The following is a 25552-nucleotide window of genomic DNA, read 5'->3' on the forward strand; positions in this document are numbered from 1 at the left end:
CAACCATGAACCATATAGTGAAATTCAAAATTAATATATTTGAAATAATATATCCCTACCTTGTTTCTCCTGGACAGAATCTTGTCTTGTTTTCTTATATACCAGGGTTATTTTAGTATACAAAGCTGGAGAGAAAAGAAATATGTGCATAAATCTTTCCCTTCCTTTTCTGGGAAACACAAGGAACATACAGTAATAATGATGGTAGTAAAGATTAACGTTTTCTTGAATCCAAAGCAAAGGAACAAAACTGCTTTCTCTAAGAAAAATTCAACTCACTTGAAATAGTCATGTTAAATTATGTTCAGCATTTCTACTTTTTCTCTGATGAGGTACTCGAAGTTTCACTATAACAATTAGTGTCTCCTTGTGTCTTTTCGCTCTTGGGCTATCCTGAGATAACAGTTACTGTTACTGAAATGACCTACACTTGCCTCCTTTTCATATTCATTGTGGAATCTTGCAGTCAGAGTCGGTCCTTAGATGTGGGGGAGAATCTCCATCTGAAGTAATGAATGCTCCGTGTGCACCCCAGACCTAAGTTTGCCCCAGAGTCTGCAAGTGTATTTTGCATACTAAAACAAAGAGAAGTCGGATTTTTTTGGTTAGCAAAATTGTAAAGGACAAAAGATATGATTTACAAAGTGAAAATCAAGCCATGAAACAGAATGGACCATCTAGGGCCCTGCCTGCTAAGAACATGAGGCTCTTTGCTAAGAGTAGTCCTTTTGATTAGAACCTTCTTGTTTAGAACATTCTTTTTGAAAATTGTATGGTTTTCTTCTCCCCCCTGTGCTGATTTACTGTGACATGTAGCATGTTAACTCTGCTCTGGACAGAAGGGAGGTGAGAGTGACTCTCAAAGATCTGGGACAGAGAAGTCTCAGCAGGGTAGACCTGCTGGGGCCTAGGAGAAAGGAGAACCTGCTGGGGAAACTCTGAGCAGGAAAACTTGAGAGAAAAGTTAAGGTGGTTGATTATATTTTTGGGTGGTAGTCTTGGGGTTGTCAATACAGCTAAGCTCCAGGAAGGGGATAATTTTTTAGTCTCAATAAAATATGTGTACATTCTATTCACATGGCAGTGAGCCTCAGAGCCCAGGTCAACTGACTCAGGCTCGTGGTGCTCACGTTACAGGGATGAAAATAGCAGTGTAGATGTTACAGCCTTGGCTGGAGCCTGGACACTGAAACCCAAGTCTTGTCTCAGAGCTCCAGCCTGAGTGGGAACATATACACTGGTATTTTGAGCCTCATAGCATAAGCCCCATGAGCCTTAGTCTGTTGACCTGGGCTCTGAGACACACTGCCATGCAATTTTTTTTTTTTAAATTTTTTTTTGCAGTGTAGATATACCCTCTATCTACACTACCCCATGAAGGTTACATGATGAGGCTAATTCCCGTCACCTGTTAAACAAGGGATTAAGAGACAGTTAGTGCACCTCCAGTTGACTAATTGCCTCTGGCTGAGGCAGTGGACAGAGCTAGTAAGGATCACTAGGTACCTGAGCCCTTATAAGAAAGCTGAGTGAACTCAGTAGAGGAAGAGACTGTAGGAGACAGGACTCTTTGTGATACCCACAGAGATTAAGTCAGACTCCTGTGGAGTTGGGGGGGGGGGCTGTGAAAAGGGGCTTAAACAGACAAGAAGACAGGTAGGAGAATCCTCAGGGAATGGGTTAGGCTCCTGTGGGGGATGCCCTGCGGTTGCAGTCAATAAAAGTACTTTAGGAGAGCCTGAGAAGGGCAGAAGAGTTGTTAGTTCAACAGGGAAAGGAGAAGCCAGAGACTTGAGAACCAAAGGGAAGCTGTGTGAAGCACAAACTGTGGGAAAGCAGCCTGAGGGGCGTTGGAGGTAGGAAGTGAAAACAGATGCACATCTGAAGAAGCAGGCCTATCTGTTAATGCAGGGTCCCTGAGCCCAACCTAGAGTGGTGGGTTCCCCTACCAGTGCCCGAGGAAGCCCGACAGAAGCAATGCTGAGCCCAAGGTGGGGCTGGAGACTGACTCCACAGGCCAGGCTGAGCAGCAGCCCAAAAGGCGGCTGAAGATGTTTTTGTTTTGGGAGGTTTCGTGAACTTTTAGTTGGATTATCTTAACTTTTTGTGACTGGGCTGGAGGACTGAGCCACAGAAGACCTGGCAAGAGGCAGATGGTCAGCAGGAGGTTTTGGAGATAAAGCTTGCAGCATTGCACCCTGACACAAGGGGGTGCTACAGGTGATGAGTACACTACCTTATAAGGTATATCCCTGTCAGAATAGCATATGAACTGGAAATTGTTATGTTAGACTATACAGGTGTCAATATTTACAGGTTAACAATTCAAATCCACAAATTATTAGGGTAGCTAATATGGTGAGTGCATATGCAAAAATGTTATGCTAATTAATCCTCATAGATGTTTGGATGGCGTAAAATGCCCATAAAGCCTGCTTTGCTAGCTAGACAGCTGAGGATTCCATTGGCACGAGGGGATTGCCAGGTGTAGATGAGCCCCTGCCCTGAGATTGTCCACAGAATAGTTTTGAATAATGCCAGCATAGAAACTGCCCTGAGGATCAGGGAGCTGCAAATGGCTTCTTCTGCACTCTGTCCCAGCTGCTCCCAGAAAACCATGGGAATAGCTGAGAACATGGGTTTTTATTTTTCATGAAACTAGTCTTTCCCTGGTTAAGCAACATTTCATAACTTAGAATTTTATGACAAATGATACCAAGAAGGCTTGATGATCATTATTAAGAGAAGATGGTAGCAAGAGTGAATGATCAAAGAACATGAAAAGAGAATTTATTTGGATGAAAAGATGGATAAATAATAATAATTAAGACTTGGACAAGGCTGATATTTATATTTGAAACATAAATATGATGAGCATTTGCCACTACTTAGGAGTTCACGTGCAGGCACATTTTAAAAAAACTGAGGGCAAGATACTCAACTAGTGCAAATCATTGATGCTCTAGATCTGGCTCTGTATATTTTGCTCACTCCTCTGTGCATTGCATCACATATAGTTTCAACAAACCTGGCAAAAAAAGCCTGATCTTTAACACTTCACTGTAAATTGAACTGACTTACACCTACCTGACTTTTGAGCCAGACAAAATTTCTCTTGATTTACAATCCTGTTTACAGTACAAACTTAAGGGAAGACTTATCAGATGAGTTTACACTTCTGATGCTGATTCAAATACTAGGTGCACGACAAGGTATAAAAGGTTTGCTTATTGAAGTTTCCTATCCCCGAGATGGAATGAAAGAAAATAGGTTTCCAAGCTGAAAACATTGTGTCCCGGTCTGGTGTTTTGGCAGGGGATGTAGTTTTTCAACTGAATACAATACATCAAAATGGTACACTTATGGATACCCAAATGTTTAATGTGGTATACACCTATTTGGGGAATTTGGAAAGCCATTGTTCCAGTGCTGTAATCTGTATTTCAGATAATATGATGTGCCTGGCAAGCAAGGCAGAAAATGGGGCAAACACTAATTATCTTCATCTTCCATTTCAATGCTATTTGACAGCACTTTCTTCTGTAATTCTGATGGTTCCCCATTCCTACACAAAAAGAGATTTTAGAGTTGTATAAGGCCCTGAGTAGCTTAACTTCCTGGTTTTGCTAATGCCACAAATATACGAATTATTAAGAGAGAGGACAAGCAAAATGAAAATTTATATTTCCATGCAAGCCGTGTAAATTACATATTGTCTTCCTCACATTTTGCCCGTTCTCTGGGACCAAAACCCAAGGCTGATAGGAGATCATGGATCACTGTTCTATGACATCCTACATTTTCTCCAATATATTCATGGAAGCAGGGTCAAATTGGGGAAAAATGTCTACAATGGATCTTTGCCTGTCAGGGAAAGCTAACGGAATTGCATGTCCTCAACAGTTGTGAGAATAACAGGTTGTATCCAAATACGGAGAGGTGAACCAGGAGACAGCTGATTATATGTCTGTTCACACATAATGGATCCACCTTAGCATCATCATCATCATCATAGGTTAGCACACATACTGTAATGGTATAGTTTTTAAATGCAACATGTCTTTAGTCAGGTTTTGGCTTGTACATGGCAGTATGGCATGCTTCTCCTGAGGTGTTGTCTTGCTCTCCAGAATCTCAGGTTTCAGTTTAAGAAGAAAAAAAAAGTTACAAGCTGTTATGGTTACAAAGAAAACCTCAGGATGTGAGCTGAGTGTAACCAATGCAGAGATCTCTGGGGTGCGGGGTAAGGTGGGGGTGTCTAGGGAGAGCCTGGAACAATAGCTCTGAGCAAATGTAAACTGTCCCATTCATTTAAGTGAGATGTTAATTCAGATGCCCAATAGTGATGATTTAAATTGTCAACATGGTTAATTATTTCATTCTTCATGTGAGAAAGGCTCTGCACAATTCACTGTGAAAGACAGGGGTGTTGGAACAATTTTTATAGTGGGGGTGCTGAGAGCCACTGAACCAAACTGTAAACCCTGTGTATAATGGAAACCACTTCAAGCCAGGGGATGCTTCAGCACCCCCGCACCCGTAGTTTCAGCACCTGTCGTGAAGGATGTCCCATTTGGGTGCCACAAGTGGCTGGTTTATTGGGAGATAATGCCATCTCCCCCCCACCCCCAAATCAAACAGAAGTCAAGCCCAAGGAGCCTATTTTGGGGGTAGGGGTGGGGTGGGGGTAGGGGAGGTGGGAATGACTTGGTATCACGGGTAACAGCAGCCGTCAGCCCCCAGGTGCCCTGCTTCTGTGCATCTGGGTGAAGGTAGCATGTGCCAGCAGATTTTCAATTTATTTTCGGTACAGGACCTGGGGGTGTGCATGATCATATTGGTCCCCTTCTCAGCAAGAGTCTGCTTGGCCATATTTTTTTTATAGCTGTCTTAAACCCTGGAGTGGCACACATGGTTGTGGGGGTGTGTGGGCGGGGGGGAGAGGGGCTTCTCAGAGGCTAGTGTATCCTCATAGTTCATACTCTCTCCCCACTATTCCCATTTACCCATGCAGCCCAGTTTTGTCTGTAGGTTTGGCTTCTTTCACATCTGGAGAGGAGGATAATGCTTTAAATGCTGTGGGTCAAATTCTTGATCCAACTATTGTCCCATTCAAGCAAAAAAGGACCATAACTTGGCTTGAATGTCTCCCTGAGAATTCCTCCTGCACGGGGGGAAATTCTGGGTAGTGGAGAGTCAGTATGAAGGCTCTATGCCACCCTTAACCTCTCAGCTGCTGGTGAAGGGCATGTTCTTGGGAAAAGTGAGCATGTCCAAATGCACAGTGATGTTGCACTCCAGCAATACCAGCTACTGGAATGGCCCCTGGAGATCACAGGCAGCTCAGTGCTATTTAAAGTTGACCTCAAAGCACTTCTGAAGGCTACTCTAAGTGACACCCAAAATTAAACCGTCCATAAGCTAGACCTAGACCAAGGGAGCACAGCTCAGTTGTACCAGAGAATCCAGGACATTTCATAATTTTTTAAATGAAAATGGAGTTAATTTGTATGTCTTTCTTCCTAAGATTCAGAAGTTGGAAACTTCCATAGAACAGGTGGGGGAGTGGGGTGGGGAATTGAAAGGATATAATTAAGGATCAAGATAAAACTAATCTGGATTTAAATAGCTTTAATATGCTATTGAATTCATTAGCACAAGAGAACACTGTACTGCAGTACAGGTTGGAGACTCTGGGAAAGAAGCCGAGGACTTCAACCTGTGAGTAATAGTGTTTGAAAGAAGGTGCCTAGGGAGATAATCATGTACTTTAGTGCCAAAATTATTTCAGGAATTTTTGGTTGAAGTACTTGACCCTAAGTTAGTCAATAAAAACTACTTTTTGTTTATCTCCCCCTGAAGCCCCTCTTAGGCCACAATTCAGCAAAGCACTTAAGAACATTTTTTAACGTGGAAATCTATGGGACTTGAGCATGTGGTTAAAGTTGTGTCTCTGTGTGGGTTAAAGTGCTTTGTTGAGTAGAGATAGTTTGCTGTAAAATCTTTTAGTTTTAGTTCTCTCAAATATAGTGAGCAAACCTGGAAAATAATAAAAATCATCAGTATTAACAGTCACGTACAATGGATAGCAAAGTCTGATATTTCTTGATGATGCCTGTGAGACAGAGTCCTGGATCCTCAAAGGTATTTAAGTAACCAACTGCCCGCTAAATACTTTTTGAGGATATGGACTTCACTCCTGCAGAACACTGGCCTGATCCAAAGATCTGTGTGAGAAGATACTGTGCCAGTGTGGAGTTCCACTGATTTCTATAGGGTTCTTCCCACACCAATCTTATTGGAGGCTCAGGGCCTAGAATAAAATCCTGCCCTCATTAGCAGACAATGGCAAAAGATAAGGTCAAACAGGTGCTTGATCCTGCTCCCCCCTGATGTCAATGGGGGTATGTGGGAGGAAACAAATTCCCACTGATCTCAGTGATGCAGGATCAAGCCCTAAATGCTCAGTTCACTATATTTTATTCAGCAAAAGATCACCTTATATATGATACTGAAAATATAGGGCAACATTTACAAAAGTTTCAGAGTAACAGCCGTGTTAGTCTGTATTCGCAAAAAGAAAAGGAGTACTTGTGGCACCTTAAAGACTAACCAATTTATTAGAGCATAAGCTTTCGTGAGCTACAGCTCACTTCCTCAGATGCATATCGTGGAAACTGCAGCAGGCTTTATATATACACAGAGAATATGAAACAATACCTCCTCCCACCCCACTGTCCTGCTGGTAATAGGTTATCTAAAGTGATCATCAGGTGGGCCATTTCCAGCACAAATCCAGGTTTTCTCACCCTCCACCCCCACACACAAATTCACTCTCCTGCTGGTGATAGCCCATCCAAAGTGACAACTCTTTACACAATGTGCATGACAATCAAGTTGGGCTATTTCCTGCACAAATCCAGGTTTTCTCACATCCCCCCCACCCCCATACACACACAAACTCACTCTCCTGCTGGTAATAGCTCATCCAAACTGACCACTCTTCAAGTTTAAATCCAAGTTAAACCAGAACATCTGGGGGGGGAGGGGGTAGGAAAAAACAAGAGGAAACAGGCTACCTTGCATAATGACTTAGCCACTCCCAGTCTCTATTTAAGCCTAAATTAATAGTATCCAATTTGCAAATGAATTCCAATTCAGCAGTTTCTCGCTGGAGTCTGGATTTGAAGTTTTTTTGTTTTAAGATAGCGACCTTCATGTCTGTGATTGCGTGACCAGAGAGATTGAAGTGTTCTCCGACTGGTTTATGAATGTTATAATTCTTGACATCTGATTTGTGTCCATTTATTCTTTTACGTAGAGACTGTCCAGTTTGACCAATGTATATGGCAGAGGGGCATTGCTGGCACATGATGGCATATATCACATTGGTGGATGTGCAGGTGAACGAGCCTCTGATAGTGTGGCTGATGTTATTAGGCCCTGTGATGGTGTCCCCTGAATAGATATGTGGGCACAATTGGCAACGGGCTTTGTTGCAAGGATAAGTTCCTGGGTTAGTGGTTCTGTTGTGTGGTATGTGGTTGTTGGTGAGTATTTGCTTCAGGTTGCGGGGCTGTCTGTAGGCAAGGACTGGCCTGTCTCCCAAGATTTGTGAGAGTGTTGGGTCATCCTTTAGGATAGGTTGTAGATCCTTAATAATGCGTTGGAGGGGTTTTAGTTGGGGGCTGAAGGTGACGGCTAGTGGCGTTCTGTTATTTTCTTTGTTAGGCCTGTCCTGTAGTAGGTAACTTCTGGGAACTCTTCTGGCTCTATCAATCTGTTTCTTTACTTCTGCAGGTGGGTATTGTAGTTGTAAGAAAGCTTGACAGAGATCTTGTAGGTGTTTGTCTCTGTCTGAGGGGTTGGAGCAAATGCGGTTGTATCGCAGAGCTTGGCAGTAGATGATGGATCGTGTGGTGTGGTCAGGGTGAAAGCTGGAGGCATGCAGGTAGGAATAGCGGTCAGTAGGTTTCCGGTATAGGGTGGTGTTTATGTGACCATTGTTTATTAGCACTGTAGTGTCCAAGAAGTGGATCTCTTGTGTGGACTGGACCAGGCTGAGGTTGGTGGAGGGATGGAAATTGTTGAAATCATGGTGGAAATCCTCAAGGGCTTCTTTTCCATGGGTCCAGATGATGAAGATGTCATCAATATAGCGCAAGTAGAGTAGGGGCGTTAGGGGACGAGAGCTGAGGAAGCGTTGTTCTAAATCAGCCATAAAAATGTTGGCATACTGTGGGGCCATGCGGGTACCCATAGCAGTGCCGCTGATCTGAAGGTATACATTGTCCCCAAATGTGAAGTAGTTATGGGTAAGGACAAAGTCACAAAGTTCAGCTACCAGGTTAGCCGTGACAGTATCGGGGATAGTGTTCTTGACGGCTTGTAGTCCATCTTTGTGTGGAATGTTGGTGTAGAGGGCTTCTACATCCATAGTGGCCAGGATGGTGTTATCAGGAAGATCACCGATGGATTGAAGTTTCCTCAGGAAGTCAGTGGTGTCTCGAAGGTAGCTGGGAGTGCTGGTAGCGTAGGGCCTGAGGAGGGAGTCTACATAGCCAGACAATCCTGCTGTCAGGGTGCCAATGCCTGAGATGATGGGGCGCCCAGGATTTCCAGGTTTATGGATCTTGGGTAGTAGATAGAATATCCCAGGTCGGGGTTCCAGGGGTGTGTCTGTGCGGATTTGATCTTGTGCTTTTTCGGGAAGTTTCTTGAGCAAATGCTGTAGTTGCTTTTGGTAACTCTCAGTGGGATCAGAGGGTAATGGCTTGTAGAAACTCGTGTTGGAGAGCTGCCGAGCAGCCTCTTGTTCATATTCCCACCTATTCATGATGACAACAGCACCTCCTTTATCAGCCTTTTTGATTATGATGTCAGAGTTGTTTCTGAGGCTGTGGATGGCATTGCGTTCCGCATGGCTGAGGTTATGGGGCAAGTGATGCTGCTTTTCCACAATTTCAGCCCGTGCACGTCGTCGGAAGCACTCTATGACTCTCCAGTCGTAGAACACTTCAATCTCTCTGGTCACGCAATCACAGACATGAAGGTCGCTATCTTAAAACAAAAAAACTTCAAATCCAGACTCCAGCGAGAAACTGCTGAATTGGAATTCATTTGCAAATTGGATACTATTAATTTAGGCTTAAATAGAGACTGGGAGTGGCTAAGTCATTATGCAAGGTAGCCTGTTTCCTCTTGTTTTTTCCTACCCCCTCCCCCCCCAGATGTTCTGGTTTAACTTGGATTTAAACTTGAAGAGTGGTCAGTTTGGATGAGCTATTACCAGCAGGAGAGTGAGTTTGTGTGTGTATGGGGGTGGGGGGGATGTGAGAAAACCTGGATTTGTGCAGGAAATAGCCCAACTTGATTGTCATGCACATTGTGTAAAGAGTTGTCACTTTGGATGGGCTATCACCAGCAGGAGAGTGAATTTGTGTGGGGGGGTGGAGGGTGAGAAAACCTGGATTTGTGCTGGAAATGGCCCAACGTGATGATCACTTTAGATAAGCTATTACCAGCAGGACAGTGGGGTGGGAGTAGGTATTGTTTCATATTCTCTGTGTATATATAAAGCCTGCTGCAGTTTCCACGATATGCATCTGAGGAAGTGAGCTGTAGCTCACGAAAGCTTATGCTCTAATAAATTGGTTAGTCTCTAAGGTGCCACAAGTACTCCTTTTCTATTTACAAAAGTGGCTGCCTAAAGTGAGGCTTCTAAATCTGTATGTAGACACCTCACTAAGACACCAGATTGTCAGAGGTACTGAGTACCTAGCAGCTCTCATTGACTATCAATGGTACGGAATCAGGTCTTCAGCTGGCTACGTTAAATATGAATTGAGGTGCCTAACGTTAAGGCCCTGCAGCCAGATCCTCAAAGGATATTTAGGCACCTAACTTCCCTGAAATTAATGGGAGTTTAGGCACCTAACTCCCATAGATTTCAATGGAAACTAGATGCCTTGGAGGATCTCAGCTCCAGTTTGGAAAATGTTGATCATATCCTTTAGGTTATGGTCAGGATCATACCTTTTTGTTCTCCAGGCTTCCTTTTCAAACTCAAACATAAATTAATCTGGATTTAAATAGTTTTAATATGCTATTGAATTCATTATCACAAGAGAATGATGTCAGTGCTCTCAAAATCATTACACAATGTGATATCCCTGATTTCTAACTAAAGTTTAGCCAAAATTCAGATTTTATTGGACTTTACAGCATTTTGTTTTCTATAGGACTGGCCTAATGAATGTTATAAACAGTCACAATTGGGTGTTTGATTTACTTAATACCCTGACACTTGTTTTATGTGTGTGTACGGGGTTGGGAGGGATAGTTAGGTTTTGTCTTTATGGGGCTTGTTGAGGAGTAAAGGACAATGATTTATTTGTTTTTGTAATGTGTTTTATGGCCTCATTGGGTAAGATTATGTTCAGTAGTTTGAATTTTAAAATGATAGATGAGAAAAAATGTTTCACACCTTATCCTGTGTGTTTAATAAAATGCCAATTTAATAATTCTGAACATATGGCAATTATAAATGATGGATCTGAGATAATATCCAAGTGCAATAAACTGCAATGTAAACTGTAATTAAGCAACATAATAATACCACCTACCTATTATATTAGAAAGCTGCTTTTACAACTTATACCAGTTAGATAATGTCGGAAAAGATCACTAAAAGCCTTGTGATATAAATATCAGGGTTTAAAACTGCAAAACACAAACAGCAAGAAAATGTTATTTGTATGGAGTTATCAAAATGGTTTAAGAGCATTTAGCATATAATCTAATTTATCTATCCCATTTTTCAAAATGTCATTTGTCAAGTCAGTGGAAGCATTCCTGGTGAGGATGCGTACTGCTGACAGGAGAATAGTGTGCATGTGAACCACTGCTTTAATTACTGCAGTGGTTCACATGCACACTAGTTAAGTCGAGTTAATGTTGTAGTTTAGATGAGGCCAACATAGAAAAAAATGTACAAGCCCAACACAACAAGGTGCAGAAGAAGTTGAACAAAACATACACTGGCAGTGAAGTTGTTGTGCACATGGCCCATTCCTTCAAGTTGAGGAGTGCTGAGAGGTGCCGCATGCCCTCAACTCCTACTGAATTCGATGAGAGCTGATGAGCCGTGGAAGTGTTAAGCACCAGTACCTTGCAGGATTGAGCCTACTGTGAACTGGGGAAGACCAAGCACAGGAACCCCAAGAACTCTCTTTAAGCAGAATACAATATTTTCCTCACAGAGTAGGCCTGGAAACTCTATAATGGATTGTCAGCCCAGGATATTTAAATAAATGCTGCTGGAGGCAAAGAAAAAAATAATTTCCAGGAGGAAGGGTTTGAAAATCTGTTTGTTTTTTTCTTGGAAGGATTTAAGGTACCATGCAGTCTCTTTCCCTCTCCAGATATTTTTAAAAAGTAAATAGTAGTTGAAATAGGAGAACAATTTGCACAGCCACCTAATTTATTTTCATGATAAGTATAAAATTGAACCAGTATAGTATCATATGCTGCCTTTTGCCAGCACACAGTAACTAGGTATGATAGTTGCCAATAGAAACAATATTCAGATGCATAAATCTGTAATAAAATCCCATGTTACCTGAGGACAATAATTCTGATCATTACGGTTTGCTTGACGATAGCTTAATTTGTGCCAATACGTTTGGCACTTCAGTAGCAATTATCTATTCGTTTGGATTAAAAGAGTGATTGCTGCCATCAACAACTGATACAAAACAAGAAAAAAACACTATTAGTACTGGATTTTATGTAAGCAATGTTCCAAAGGGAAAAAGAAGGTATGAGATAGGGAAATTGAGAAGACATCTGTCATGGTAGCCAAGCCTCTATCAAGCTTGATAATGATTATGAATCCATTACCTCTGATATATTGCATAAAGCTGGGAGAATAGAAACTTTTCATATTACATGGGGAGTAATCCACATCCAGCACAAGGAGTCCACAAACACACCCCCATGCTGTGTGTCTCACATCAGAATATGTTGTTTGCTAAATGCTATTGGTATGGCAGAAGGCGTCAGACAAATAAGGAGATTTGCTTAGTAGCTATTTTATTCATCTGCTAATGAGGTTTTCTAGTCACAAAACAAACAGCTGGTTAGTTGCATATAAACCCCAGTATGGGGTGACATGGACAATTTAGTTAATGTATTTTAAAGACAGTCCAGTGATGTTTGCATACTGTTTCTTACTAGGTAGGTCCAACTGCTTTAATAGAAGTTCACATTTTTTCTTGTGTATGTGTGTGTACACGTAACTTGCTCTGTATGTATATCAATATACAAGGAAAACTTGAGAGCCTTGAGATGGGAACAGGGAATGGGAATGGAATGCTAATGTTCTGAGCTTTTACACATGCTCTACAACTTCTGGATTTGCAAAAACTTTTCACATTAAGTAAAATATTGTTGTCTCTATGTAGACAATATATTTTACATATCCCATTTAATGAAATTAAATATGTTTTATGTAAAAGGGAACCCTATGCTATGAAGAAAATACAGTTCTTCTGGGATTCTTGTCTTTGCTTCTAGGACTAAGAAGGGAAATAAAGTGAGAGAAACAAGATGCAGCCTAGGATGTCCTTTTTGCCATGACAAAGGGAACATAACTCGTAGAAGGTTTGGTTTCTATTCTAAAACCACAAACTGTGACTTTTAAGTGGCTTCTAAATTTGGCAAAATGAATTTCCCAACCCTAAAATACAGTACATACAGTTATTTGTTTCAACAACTGTTTTAATCCTTTTTGCTTACCATGCAGCTTCAGGTTTCACAGACATGTCACAAATGTATGTGCTTTGAACCATATTTCAGTGTGATTTAATATTCTGGCAGTAGGCGTTATCAACCTTCAGCTCATATCGTAATGTTGGACCTTGAAAATATATCTAACTACTGGCTTCATTTACACAATTCTCAGTAAAGGAAGGTACATCCCTTTTTTCTCTTTTCTTCATATAATTTTTTTAGGTTGTAAAGTGAAAAACAAGAAACATGCATAAAGCAAGGAAATAGGCTTTTACAAATTGAGACCACAAAGGTTGAAGCATATGAACCAGAAAAAAACAACCAAACACAACAGTTTTTAAAGAATAATAAGCAACTAACCAAAGAACCAGTATGAAAATAGAGGGTGAAACAGCCCAGGAAATGACCCACCAAATAGCAGTTTAGGTTTAACATTCTGTTTCTAAATATAGTAGTAGTTGTGACTTGAAGTGAAAATGAATAAATAAACAGTGCTTCCTTTCCAGTTTACCATAGTCAGCCTGGGTCAAAGAAAAAGCCTATAATTGTCACTATTATATATAAAAGAAAATACTTTGTGGTAGGGGAAATGAATTGTAAATTGGTCCGTATTGGGTAAGTAAAGTTGGCTTTTCTCTCTCTCTCTCTTTCTCTGGACTTCTTCAACATAATCTGAAAAGGGTTATCAGATTTCAAGGTATCACTGCACATCTTCTCTTTTCATAGAAGTCATTTTTTCCCATATAGAATTTCCAGATTTTATAGAACCAACTGCTTCTCTCCTTCCCCTTCCGAATCCTAAACTCAAAGTGCTTTCAAGATATCTGTGTGACCTCCTCCATTGCAAAACACTCATATGATAATACATTCACATGAGTAGTTGTGAGACTTTCTGCAGACATCCTTGAGAACAAAATGTCACTCCATATGGATGTTATAGAATGTTAATGCCATTAAAGAAAAATTGCATCTTTTATTTGCAAGATAAAATTATTTGCTAATTCTGCTACCCCTACTGACACTGAGTAGTACCTTACCCAGCTTGATTGATCCCATTGAAATGAATCGGTCTACTCAAGGAGTAAAGTTCTGATTAGGTGAGTAACTGTGGCATAATCTAACCTTTTAAGAATACTTTTTGCACCCACTTCAAATTCACTGTCTCACTCTATTAGTTCATTCCTGGAAAAATCCTGAAGATTGTATTAGTGATATCAAGCTATAGGCTTAACCCCAAACCCATTGAAGTTAGTGGAATGGTTCTCAGTTACTTAGTGGGCTTTCAATAATGCTCAATGTGTTGTATGAAGACTCATAAAATGAGGATGAATTCTTTTAAAAAGAGGGGGAAAAGAGAGTCTCTGTTCCTCTATACATGAGGTACGCTTTTGGGGCGGGGGGGTGGGGGGGAATACAAAGAAGCAAAACCAGTGTGGCTTTGGCTCTTAAAACTGTACCTTAGACATTCAGGAATTCATATGTTGGAGTTGAAATCAATGGAAGTTTTACCAATAACTTCAGTGAGGCCAGGATTATACCCGTTAAGTTTAACCGATGAAAGGGTTTAACTGATGCCTACTACTACCTAGAGGAGGTCTGGGTGTTGTTCTGTACATTTATGTCTGTTTTTATGATACAAGTACTCTAAGATAGAATTAAGAGCTTTGATTTCTCCATATTTTCTCCACTTCTGGCATATAGCTACTAATAAGATGTTTTTTCCTTGATAGTTTCAATTATTATCATGCATTGCCTGTTATAGATGGTACTTTTACTTAAAATGGCATTGATAAAAAGACGCTTTAAAGATAACATTGTGGAGTACAGCTAAGCTCTAATGTTTGCTTAATAAAAGGGAACGTAAATGCGTGCATTTGTTGAGTTTTGGAAATTATGTTGGTGATATAATTTATCAAGAGAAAATACTGAATCTCATTTTTAGATGTTTTTGTATTGTTTCCTGGTGATTCACTTACCAAAGGAGTTAGGTTCTTTGATACATGAATATCAGTTCAAACTGGTCCCGAGCGTTTGATATCTGTTCAAAAGGTCAACTTTTGTGAAAATTGTTTCCACACAAAAACAGTTGTGCAAAAATATGAGACTCCAAATGCTCATTTTCAGTGTCTGTATTATTAGAACATGCATGTTATGGTGTATTTTTGAAAAGACAAATTAGTGTGATGTCTACAATTTGGAAACTGAGTAAAATAATCCCTTGTAGAAAAGCATTATAGAATTCAATAGAAAAAAGTAACTTTTCCATAGGTTTTGGGACTATTTTGTTGAATTTAATACAAATTCTTCATTACTACAGTATTCAACAGGTAAATGTAAAACTATGGAAAGGATATCAGTCTTTCTCAGTCAATTATCTAGAAAGCCATTAAATTTCTATAGAACCTTCTATAGAACCTTTAAATTCTGTAAGACTTTAAGATTCTAAGAGTGTTGATCCCGAATTTATTTAATTGTAATACTGAAGATAAATAAAACAGGACACATATCTTAATTCGGGGGAAATCTAATGAAAAACATAATTGTCTCTAGTTTTAGGCAGCAATACTGATTGGAATAGATGACAAATATGGCATGATGTAGTATTAATATTTCCAAAACCTCATAAATGAACGTCCTTGAGGGACAGCCAATATCTTTGGTATTAGTGCCCAAACTGTGTGATCAACATCCAGTGCTCCACCCTCTGCTGAGACTGCAGAAGATCTGTATAATAATAAATTCCTGAAAATATATACTTTATTATTAAGGCTGTGAGTCTGTCATGGAAGTCACGGATTCCGTGACTTTCCATGACTTCTGCAGCAGCTGGTGCTGGCTCAGGGGCTGCTCCCACTGACATGGCCCTGCAGCTCCTAGCTGTGGTTCCTGGCCAATGGGAGCTGCAGCAGCCGGCACTTGTGGCAGGAGCAGCAGAGCCCCTGCTCTGGCCCCTCTGCTACCTAGGAGCTGCAGGGATGCGGAGCTGGGTAGGAAGCCCCTGCCAACCCTACCCCCAAGCACCAGCAGGGGTCCCACTCCTGCGCCACAGCCGGTCCCCCCATCAGCACCACCGGGGTCCCGGGCCACCTCCCGCAGCACCTGCAGTGTCCCCAGACCCCCCCTCCCCGAGGACCCACAGATCCCTGCTCAAGTTTTAGTCACGGCGGGTATTTTTAGTAAAATCTAAATAGTGTATAAACCGTTACCTGCTTCAGAGTCTCCTAATCCCATGGCAAGGGTCTCTTCTCTGTAGCTTCTATTTCACCACCCATCTGTAACTGTCCCCCATTCTATCAGTGGCCTACTAACTTCAGTTTGCAACCATCATTGCTTTATTTTTCTCTCCCCTATAGCAGTTTGTGGGACCTCCTGTGTGATTTAGGTCTTCTCCAAATCTAAAGGTCCCATGGCTGTTCCAATGTTCTCTTAAGAGAATTCATCTCAAACTCTACGATAAACCACCCCTCCTGATAGTCTACAAAGCTTCTAGTCAATTTATGATTATATTTATGATAAAATGTTTATAATAAACAGGGCCCTACACCATCTTTGGATGACTACATTACATCCATCTGATTCCTCTTAAAGTTAATGGAAATCATGCAGACAAATCACCAAGTATTGTAGTAGAAATTTACTCTACTCTGTATAGTGCATATTGTTTGTAGACCTACTTGAGACTGCTGAAGGTCAAGCAGTGATATCAAGGCTGCTGAAAAAAGTCTTCAATTTAAAACTAACCTGTGCAACCATAATTAAGACGTGAATTAAAACTAATATAAATTAGCCAAATATAACTGATGTGAAAATGTGATTGGATAGGATGCATGGTCCTCTAAGAAAAGATGCTTATAGATGTAGAACAGCTTGGCTTAGAATTAAAATGGTGAGAAATAAATAATTAAAAAAAAAATCCCAGCAGGAAAATTTCTGAAAAACAGGAAAGTTCAGTGGAGATTACCAGGGAAAACATACACAGCTCAGTGCTGATGGTTTATTAGTGCTCAAGGATTTTTTTTCTTGCACTAGAGAGCAACAATGATGTGCTGCCAATATTTTAATAACTCTCATTCAAAAATGTTGGCCCTTCGCCTGTGATAAACCCCATGTACCAAGTATTCATGAACTCAGAGAGAGACAGGTTGAAAAGCAGGGGTAGGGTGACCATATTTTCCCAAAGGGAAAATGGGATATCCCATGGGGCTGGCCCAAGGCTTTCCCCCGCCCAGTATGGGGCCAGCCCAAGCCCCTCCCCCACCTCCTACCCGCGTGGGCCCAGCGTGAGCCTCTCCTGCTGCCAGTCCCTGGCCGGGCCCCAGCTGCTCTCCTGAGCCCTCCCTCCCATGCAGGGCTATTATTGCTGCTTGTCCGTCAGTCCTCTCCCCCACAGTCAGCAAGAGCAAATGGGACAAATGCATAGTTTTGCGAAAAAAGTTGGGACAGCCAGGACAGGGCTTAAAAAAGGGAATGTCCCAGCCAAAAAGGGACGTATGATCACAGTAGTTAGGGGAATCCATGCATTTGCTTTTCTATTAAAACAGAAAGCTTTTCTCATAACTGTTGTCATTGTCCCCTTCCTTGGACTTACCATAGCAAACTTATATTAAGTGCATTTGCTGGAGAGACTAATACTGTGTACCTTTTTCTTTAAAAACATACTGCATGTGAAATAGCACAGCCACTGGAGAGCATCCCACTCAGATTTTGTTTTGATGGAACATGACTTTGGGTTCAATATGCTGCATGCATTACCAAGGCAAAAGTATGTTCTTCTGAAGAATACTTATGAATCTTACTTTTTATCTAATCTATATTTGGCCTGGGTGGTTTAGCAATATGTGGGGAGGTTTGATCTCCATCAGTTTGGTGCGAGGACTAGTTCAGTATATAACTGTGTAGTAGCCAAGAAGGTTGATTAAGGAGCTCAGGATTTTGTCCTCTGATCCTCACCAGTCCTTGTTCAAGCAAAATTCCCACTGATTTCAAGTAGGACTTTCACCTGAATGAGATCTTAATATTAGGGTTGTTTGCCAAGTTTTATATACTATTAGAAATGCTCATCCTAACTTATTGGGATGTATATTTGACTGAAATGGCAGGGGACACTGTGGTCCATGGATCTCTTGCCTGGTTCAAATCCATGGGGACATGCCATTTCAAAGTCTGCCCTGTTGATCTCTGCAGTGGCCTGGGGAGAATAATTGACTGCTGGGACTGGAAACTTTGTTGTAGCTTCCAGCAGGTGAAGTGTCCATGTCCTGTTTCCCCACTGCATAGTTTTTGTGGTTGTGAGTGGGGTTTTCAAAAGTGCTCAGTGTTGACCCAACCACTTAACCATTGACTTCAGTGGAAACAGTTAGGCCAATACTGAGTGTGTTTTGAAATCCCTACTCCACAACATGAAGGTTTTGCTCTGGGTTTCCTGGTTTGCTTTGGGAGATGGCTGGTCATTCACTGGGAGTGACATGAGCCACTGAGGGGATCTTTTGCCTTCTCTAAAGCATTTGGTAGGTTCATGTATAAAGGGTAGAAATTTGCAGGAATTTGACTGAGGAAGACAGTCAATTCAGTTATGTGCTAGTAGGAAGTAGTTTTATTGTAGCAACTTCTTTGGCTGGAGTTCAGTGATAAGTGGCCCTTCGGGATAAATCTCAAATACAAGGTGAGGACTGAATGAAGCCTGAAAAAGAGATGTTCAACTTCAGTGCTGAGCGTGGATTAAAGTGCCCAAATTCTTTGCCTAAGGAAAAAGCAGAGTGAAGCATTTTGGTCTGAAGCTAAATCTGGCTTGGCTGATTGGGAGTGAGGGGATGAATGGAGGTGGCCTCCTTCCCATGAATAAAGGGCATTTTTGGTCAGCTGTTAATTATGGAGCACCCCTTTGGGCAGGTTTGTTGGGGGGTAACATAACTGGAAACACTATTAGTTGTGAACATTTAACTGTTAAAGTTAGGTAAACTGGTTAGTAAAGTTGTAGTCATCCATTTAAACCATGACCATCCCAGAGAGTCTCATTTCTTCACTTGCAATGTCCAGGCAAAGGGCTGGGAAGTATGGAAATGCTGCCAGTACTCTACAGAACAAGTGGAAAGTTGAGGTCTGAGTTCTCATGTCATCCATAGTGAAGAAGGAGAAGGATTTTTTTTTTTATGGTGAGAAATGACTGTGGCTGTTTCAGACAAGGTCCCCTTTTCTATTTCAACAGGAGGGGAACGCAGGTAGAATATATATATATATATATATATATATATATATATATATATATATATATATATATATATATATATATATCCTAGTTGAAACTGCAAGGAAATGTAATTGTTCCACACTAAGAAATAGTTATTCACAAACTTCAACCCATTGATTTCAAAGACCAAATCTTTTGTTCTAGCTGCAGTCCAGTTTAATTGTATCAGTAACCCCAAAATTTTTCCCCACTTCACTGGCTTCATGGAAATTTTACTCAATGCTCCGTCACCTCCACTGGGGCTAAGCAATATATTTCCCTTCCCCTCTCCCCCACAAGAAAGATATAGGCTATTATTTAGCTGAACTTTCTGCTCAAGATGGAAAAGTCAAAATTTGATTTTCTCCTAACTCCAGTGTCTGTTGGACTCTGGCAGGCAGTGATCTAGAGTGCATTATTATCTTATGCAAAAAGAAAAGGAGTACTTGTGGCACCTTAGAGACTAACCAATTTATCTGAGCATAAGCTTTCGTGAGCTACAGCTCACTTCATCGGATGCATCCGATGAAGTGAGCTGTAGCTCACGAAAGCTTATGCTCAAATAAATTGGTTAGTCTCTAAGGTGCCACAAGTACTCCTTTTCTTTTTGCGAATACAGACTAACACGGTTGTTACTCTGAAACCTATTATCTTATGCCGTTCCCCCAGTTGCTGGGAACTCTCATATTTTGGATGACCTAATTATAGCCCAGTTTCAGAGGGGGAACTTGTTTCTCTGAGACCAGAGTTAGGTTGTTGTAACAGAGCACAGGCGTATACCCAGTTGTGGGTCAGTACACCAGAAGCTGATGTGAACTCATGTGAACAGGCAATAATTTATTAAATCTGAACTTTGCCAGTGGGTTCACAACAAAATTTGACCCCAGCTTGAATGCAAAGCTTTGGCAGCTCTAGAGCCTGTGAACCAATATGAACTGGGATTTGCACAAAAATTCCTGAGTCTGTTGTTGTGAATCAAACTTGGAAGAGGTTTTTTTTTTTTTTTTTAGATCCAGTGACTCATACCTATTGCTCTGTTGTTTTCAAAGCACTTTTAGCTATGGTTTTCCTCCATGAGCAATACATGTAATGTATACGTTATTATTTATAAGTTAAAACATTTGTTGAATTGAGCTACCGAGCCCCAGTTTTCAGAACTAGTGGAGAGTGGCATCTGCAGGAAGCCAGTTCCTCCATCTCGGAGGAAATTAGAGCCACAGGAGGCCTGCTCTAATTTCTGCTGCTAAGGCCAGCAGGAGATTAGGTTTAGAGGAACTCAGCTCCCCAAACACACACTTCTGCCCACAGCTTGCCCTCAGCTCGCCCCCAACATACCCTCATCTTCCCCCCTGCAGCAATGGGGGTGTGTGTGGCACGTGAAGATGCTGGGTTAGGAGGCAGCTTTGTAGGAGCTTTAGGCTGGCAGAGATTCTCTAGTACATCTCCAGTACAAATCTCCAGGTTAAGTTCATTCACATGGCACAAAGTGAACTTTGGCAGACTGAGGCCGATGAGAATCCAGCCCAATCAGTTTGACTACATGATGGCTAGCTGTTTCATTCCAACCGAAGCTTTATGATACAGATAGCAAATTACAGCTTGAAATCTAATGTTAAGATGCTCTTTGAGGTCTGAGTCCTTAAGTTTGAACCCATGTTTTAAGAGTTTTTTTAAACTAATTTCTTTATTGATTTGTGCCATAAAAATAGATCTTTCAAAGGAAATGTTTACAATGTTGTAAACACGATAATAAAAGGAAAACACACTATTTAAAACTCTAGTACCAATGCCTGTATGCAATACTGAGAATAAAATCCTGACCAAATTAAAGTCAATTGGAGTTTTACTATTGACTTCAATAGGGTTAGGATTTCATTAGGAATTATTGCCTGAAAATGCTAAAAACATAAAGAGATTTAAAAGATGAAAAGTTCAGAAGATAATATGATCTTAGTTTTAATTAAGACACATACTTCCTTTTTTGTCTTTCTCGCTTCTCTCTTGGTGAATGTAATGCAGTAGGTGTTGTGTTTACTGGCATATATAGCTTTCTGTTCTATGATCTCAGAGGTGAAAGTAAGCCAGCACAGCAATTTAAAGGGCCTGGGGCTCCCAGCAGTGGCCGGAGTCCCGGGCCCATTAAATTGCCACCAAAGCACCGCTGCCAGAGCCCCTGGGTGGCAGAGGCAGCTCAGGCAGTAATTTAAATGGCCCTTTAAATCACCGCCGGAGCCCCTGGCTGTCAACACCACCCCAGGAGCTCTGGCTCTGTGGTAGTGGCAGCTGGAACCCTGGGCCCTTTAAATCACCCCTAGCCCCAGGGCTCCCAGCCGCCTCTGTAGCTGGTAGCTCCAGGGGTGATTTAAAGGGCCTGGGGCTCCCAGCCGCCGCTACCGCAGCCGGAGCCCCTGGCCCTTTAAATCTTGATTTAAAGGCCCTGGGGATTTAAAGGCCCTGCCTCTTCCAGTTGAGGCCACACCTCTTCTGGGTGAGGCCTCACCCCCTGCTGAGGACTCCCACGTACCGGTAGGTCCTTTAAATTACTTTCACCCCTGTAAAAAGAACAGGAGTACTTGTGGCACCTTAGAGACTAACAAATTTATTTGAGCATAAGCTTTCGTGGGCTACAGCCCACTTCATCAGATGCATGCAGTGGAAAATACAGTAGGAACATTTTATATACACAGAGAACATGAAACAATGGGTGTTACCATACACACTATAATGAGAGTGATCAGTTAAGGTACACCTGCCGAGAACAGATGAGAACTCAAAGCGGGTATGGAAGCTGTGCAATCTCCCACTGCTGGAACTGCATTGCTTAAGAGGCTGTGAGTGTTGTCCACTGTATTGAGATCAGGTGACCTTTGCACCATTTACTTTTCTTGTTAGAATTACTGTCTCAAGGATGGACAATGGGTTCATGCTGTGACATTGCCTTTCTCCCCCTGGGCCCCTTACAATCTTTGCCACAAAAAGAGAGAGGTCTGAATTTAGTGGCTATGTAACTGCTAGTGCATTGACATTTTAATATTTTCTAAGTTGTCTGGTTGGCCAGTGCTTCCCTACTTTATAGCTCCAATGTTCTGCGAAGCAGAGGTTAGCTGCTTGAAATACAGAATGTCACGCAGTTTAAACTAGGCCAGTGCTCTCTCTTATTGCTTGTAACATTAAAACTCTTAAGGGGTCATCCTTGTGAGAAGGGGGGAAAAAAGAAATGAACAGTAAATGGCCCATCAGCAGGAATCCATTCACATGAGAATGGCTTGAGAGAGAATGGGAAATAGTACAAAATCTAATCCCTTCCCAGTATATGCTGGAGATTGTAATCTGGATGCTGAGACCAGGAAAGAATGCTTTCCACAATATGCATCATCTGGTTGCTTTAGAAATGGTGATGTGGGCTGGAAGGAGGCGGTACTGGTTATATAACATGCAATTTAAGCTAATGGCCTTTGAGAAGGAGAAATTAATTTAAGGAGAACAGATCTACAAAGCCTCAGTTGTTTGGAAGGCAGTTTCAGTCTCCACTGACATTAAATAATATCACTCCTACTGAGTCCCAACTATGTTTATTATCATTTAATTTCTTGCCAAAACCCACATTCTCTTATCATGGCATCCCAGAGCTTGGAAACTCTTATTGCAATTAGTAGAAAACAAGACTTATTTATCCAGGTTAATAATAAAATTACAAGGCTCTAAAATACTGATCCTGGAGTAAAATAATATATCACAATTTATTGCTCTAAATTTTCCACAAAAATCAGTTAAATGTTGAGAAATAATGTTGCAACTCCTAATGATCACATCTCAGCCTTTGTGCTTTATAAAGATGACATTTATGTTTTTAATGGCAGCTACATTGTTTACTGAACTAGAGTTTTGAGGGCTTTCATAACTGTTCAGATTCCACAATTTGTTGCTAGTACAGACTATTTCCTGAAACATTTTTAAAAATCATTAACTGAATTTCAAAGAGGATCATTTTATCTCTCTCTATCTTTTCTACCTTTATTTTATTGACAACTTGGTGAGATAGGGACGATTTTGCAATAGTTGAAGAACTGTATTCCTTTAATAATTTTACTGTGTATCTGTGTGTTTGGGGGTTAGAAGAGGATGAAGCATTTAAAAACTCTGCTTCCCACAGCACCTTGAACTTGACAGCATGAATTCAAGACAGTACTTGGATAAGTGTCAGAACTGCAGAGATTCAGAATCTTAATCTATTGTTGAGCTACCATCCAGAAACCACCCCTACCCCCGCCCCCTTGCAATAAATCTATGCATTCTCATATTTCTCATGAAAAATACCTGTTGGATATTCCATTAGGAAAAATATCAGTTGTATAGAAAACAAAGAAAATATTAATGTTGCAGATCAACAAAGAAAATATAGGTAGACCATGTGCTTGGAAATATAGTCTGCGGTGTGATTGTGAGATGTATTTTCTTCCCAGATTATACTGACACTGCGAAGAATCCATCCAAGGGGTATTTTTAACCATACAAGGAAAAGTGGACAGAGATTCATAAGATCACATATTTCATGGTGGTGGTAAATCAAATGAATATAGTTCCCAGAATAGTATTTATAGCAGCAGATGAAAGCCATCATAAGCCATCTTACTTTAAGGTTATTTTAGTAGCCAACACAATGTTCAGAGAGAACACAGGCACACATGCAGAGGGGGAAAAAAGCAAAACTGTCTGAGAAAGCCAGCCACAAACTGAGATGCTAGTACTTTCCTTTTGTATCCCTTTCATTTATTTATTAAAATGCCTAAGCCTCGAGTGCATCTATATGAAAATAAAACCATACCTTTAATGAAAACTAGCAACGTAGAAAATATCTCCAAAGATTTTTTCAGGTGTGATGCAACCATAAAGCATCTGAGCAAAATCCCAACTCAGATACCTAGACCAATCCATATAAAACGGGTCAGAATGATTCCTTGAAAATTTATCTGGTAGCTCCTTTTTTCTGTTCTTCCTTTGGCTAATTATTCATGAACAGACTTGGATTTTTACTAATTGACCTACTGTTTGCCATTGCTCATGGGCTATTTTAAGGGAACAAAAAATTGTTCACCTTCGGAGTATGGTATTTGTTATTGAGAGTGTCTGATCAATCTCCCTTAAAGCAACCCATTGGCTTATTCTAAACAGGGTTATCAAATAGTGAAAATTCCTGTTCATGAAACAATCCCTTTCATAATTTTTAACTCAACACTATTCAGATATTAAACTATTAATTCTCATAACAAAAAGTACATATATAATATAAAATAATTTCAGGGCTGGCCTTTAGTTTCATAAAATGTACAAGTGAAATTCTGACCCCATTTAACTCAATGAAACTTTTGCAATTTGCCTGTGCAAAGTAAGAAACACTGGTCTAGATTCACAAATGGACTTAGGCACTTACCTAACTACCACTTTAGGAACCTAAATCCCAGAATCAGGCCCCACTGGAATCGCAAAAACCACACTCAGATGCCACCAAACCAGGTAGGTGCCTAAACTCGCTTGTTACCTAAATTTTTACAGTAAAAATTCCCTATGAGTCTATGTTTCTACCTCTGAGCATGCTCAGTGCAGCCCCATTCCAGGTGTCCAGATGCCTATGCACTAGAGAGATGCAGAAATCAGAGAAAGATAGGCAGTCCTCTGCCTTACTGTCCTGTGGGGCCCAATCTTGTAAGCATGCTCAGAACTCACCTACTGGATTGCGCCCCACATGTGAACTTGCAAAAAACAGTGTGGAGAGGGGGGGGAATCTCCCACACAACTTTTAGGCCAGTGATTAGGGTACTCCTCTGGGATATGGGAGATCCTTGGTTCAAGGCCGCTGCCTGCCTATGTGGGAGAAGGGATGTGACAGGGCTCTGGCACCTCTCTGGAGAGTGCCCTAACTGCTTGGCTATGGGGTATTCTGACGTGGAGCTCCTTCAGTTTCTCCTGGTGAAGCTGTTCCACTATGGATCAATAAATTTACAAGTCATTAGAGTAAGGCTCTGGATCACTTCCTTGTACGTGCTCTAACCACCAGGCTACAGGTCATGCTTGTTGTTGCACTGTGGCCCAGTGACGAAACATTATTTAGCCCAAGTAGAACAGCTCCTGAAAGAGAGATTGCGGTTGCTGCTTTGTATAAGCCCCCTACTGGGGCCTGTTCCAGTAGGAAAGCTCAGAGCATGCTTATTGGATTGAGAGTAACAGCCGTGTTAGTCTGTATCCACAAAAAAGAAAAGGAGTACTTGTGGCACCTTAGTGACTAACAAATTTATTTGAGCATAAGCTTTCCTGGGCATGCATCCGATGAAGTGGGTTTTAGCCCACGAAAGCTTATGCTCAAATAAATTTGTTAGTCTCTAAGGTGCCACAAGTCCTCCAGTTCTTATTGGATTGGACGCCATAAGCAAGTTGCATGGAGGAATGCCTATCTTCCTCCAGTTCACATATTGCTCTGGGGCATAGGAATCGGGACTCCTGGTGTGGTTCTGGGTTGTGCATGCTCAGCTAGAGAAC

This window comes from Lepidochelys kempii, chromosome 1 (assembly GCF_965140285.1).
Source record: "Lepidochelys kempii isolate rLepKem1 chromosome 1, rLepKem1.hap1, whole genome shotgun sequence".
NCBI classification, from domain to species: Eukaryota; Metazoa; Chordata; order Testudines; family Cheloniidae; genus Lepidochelys; species Lepidochelys kempii.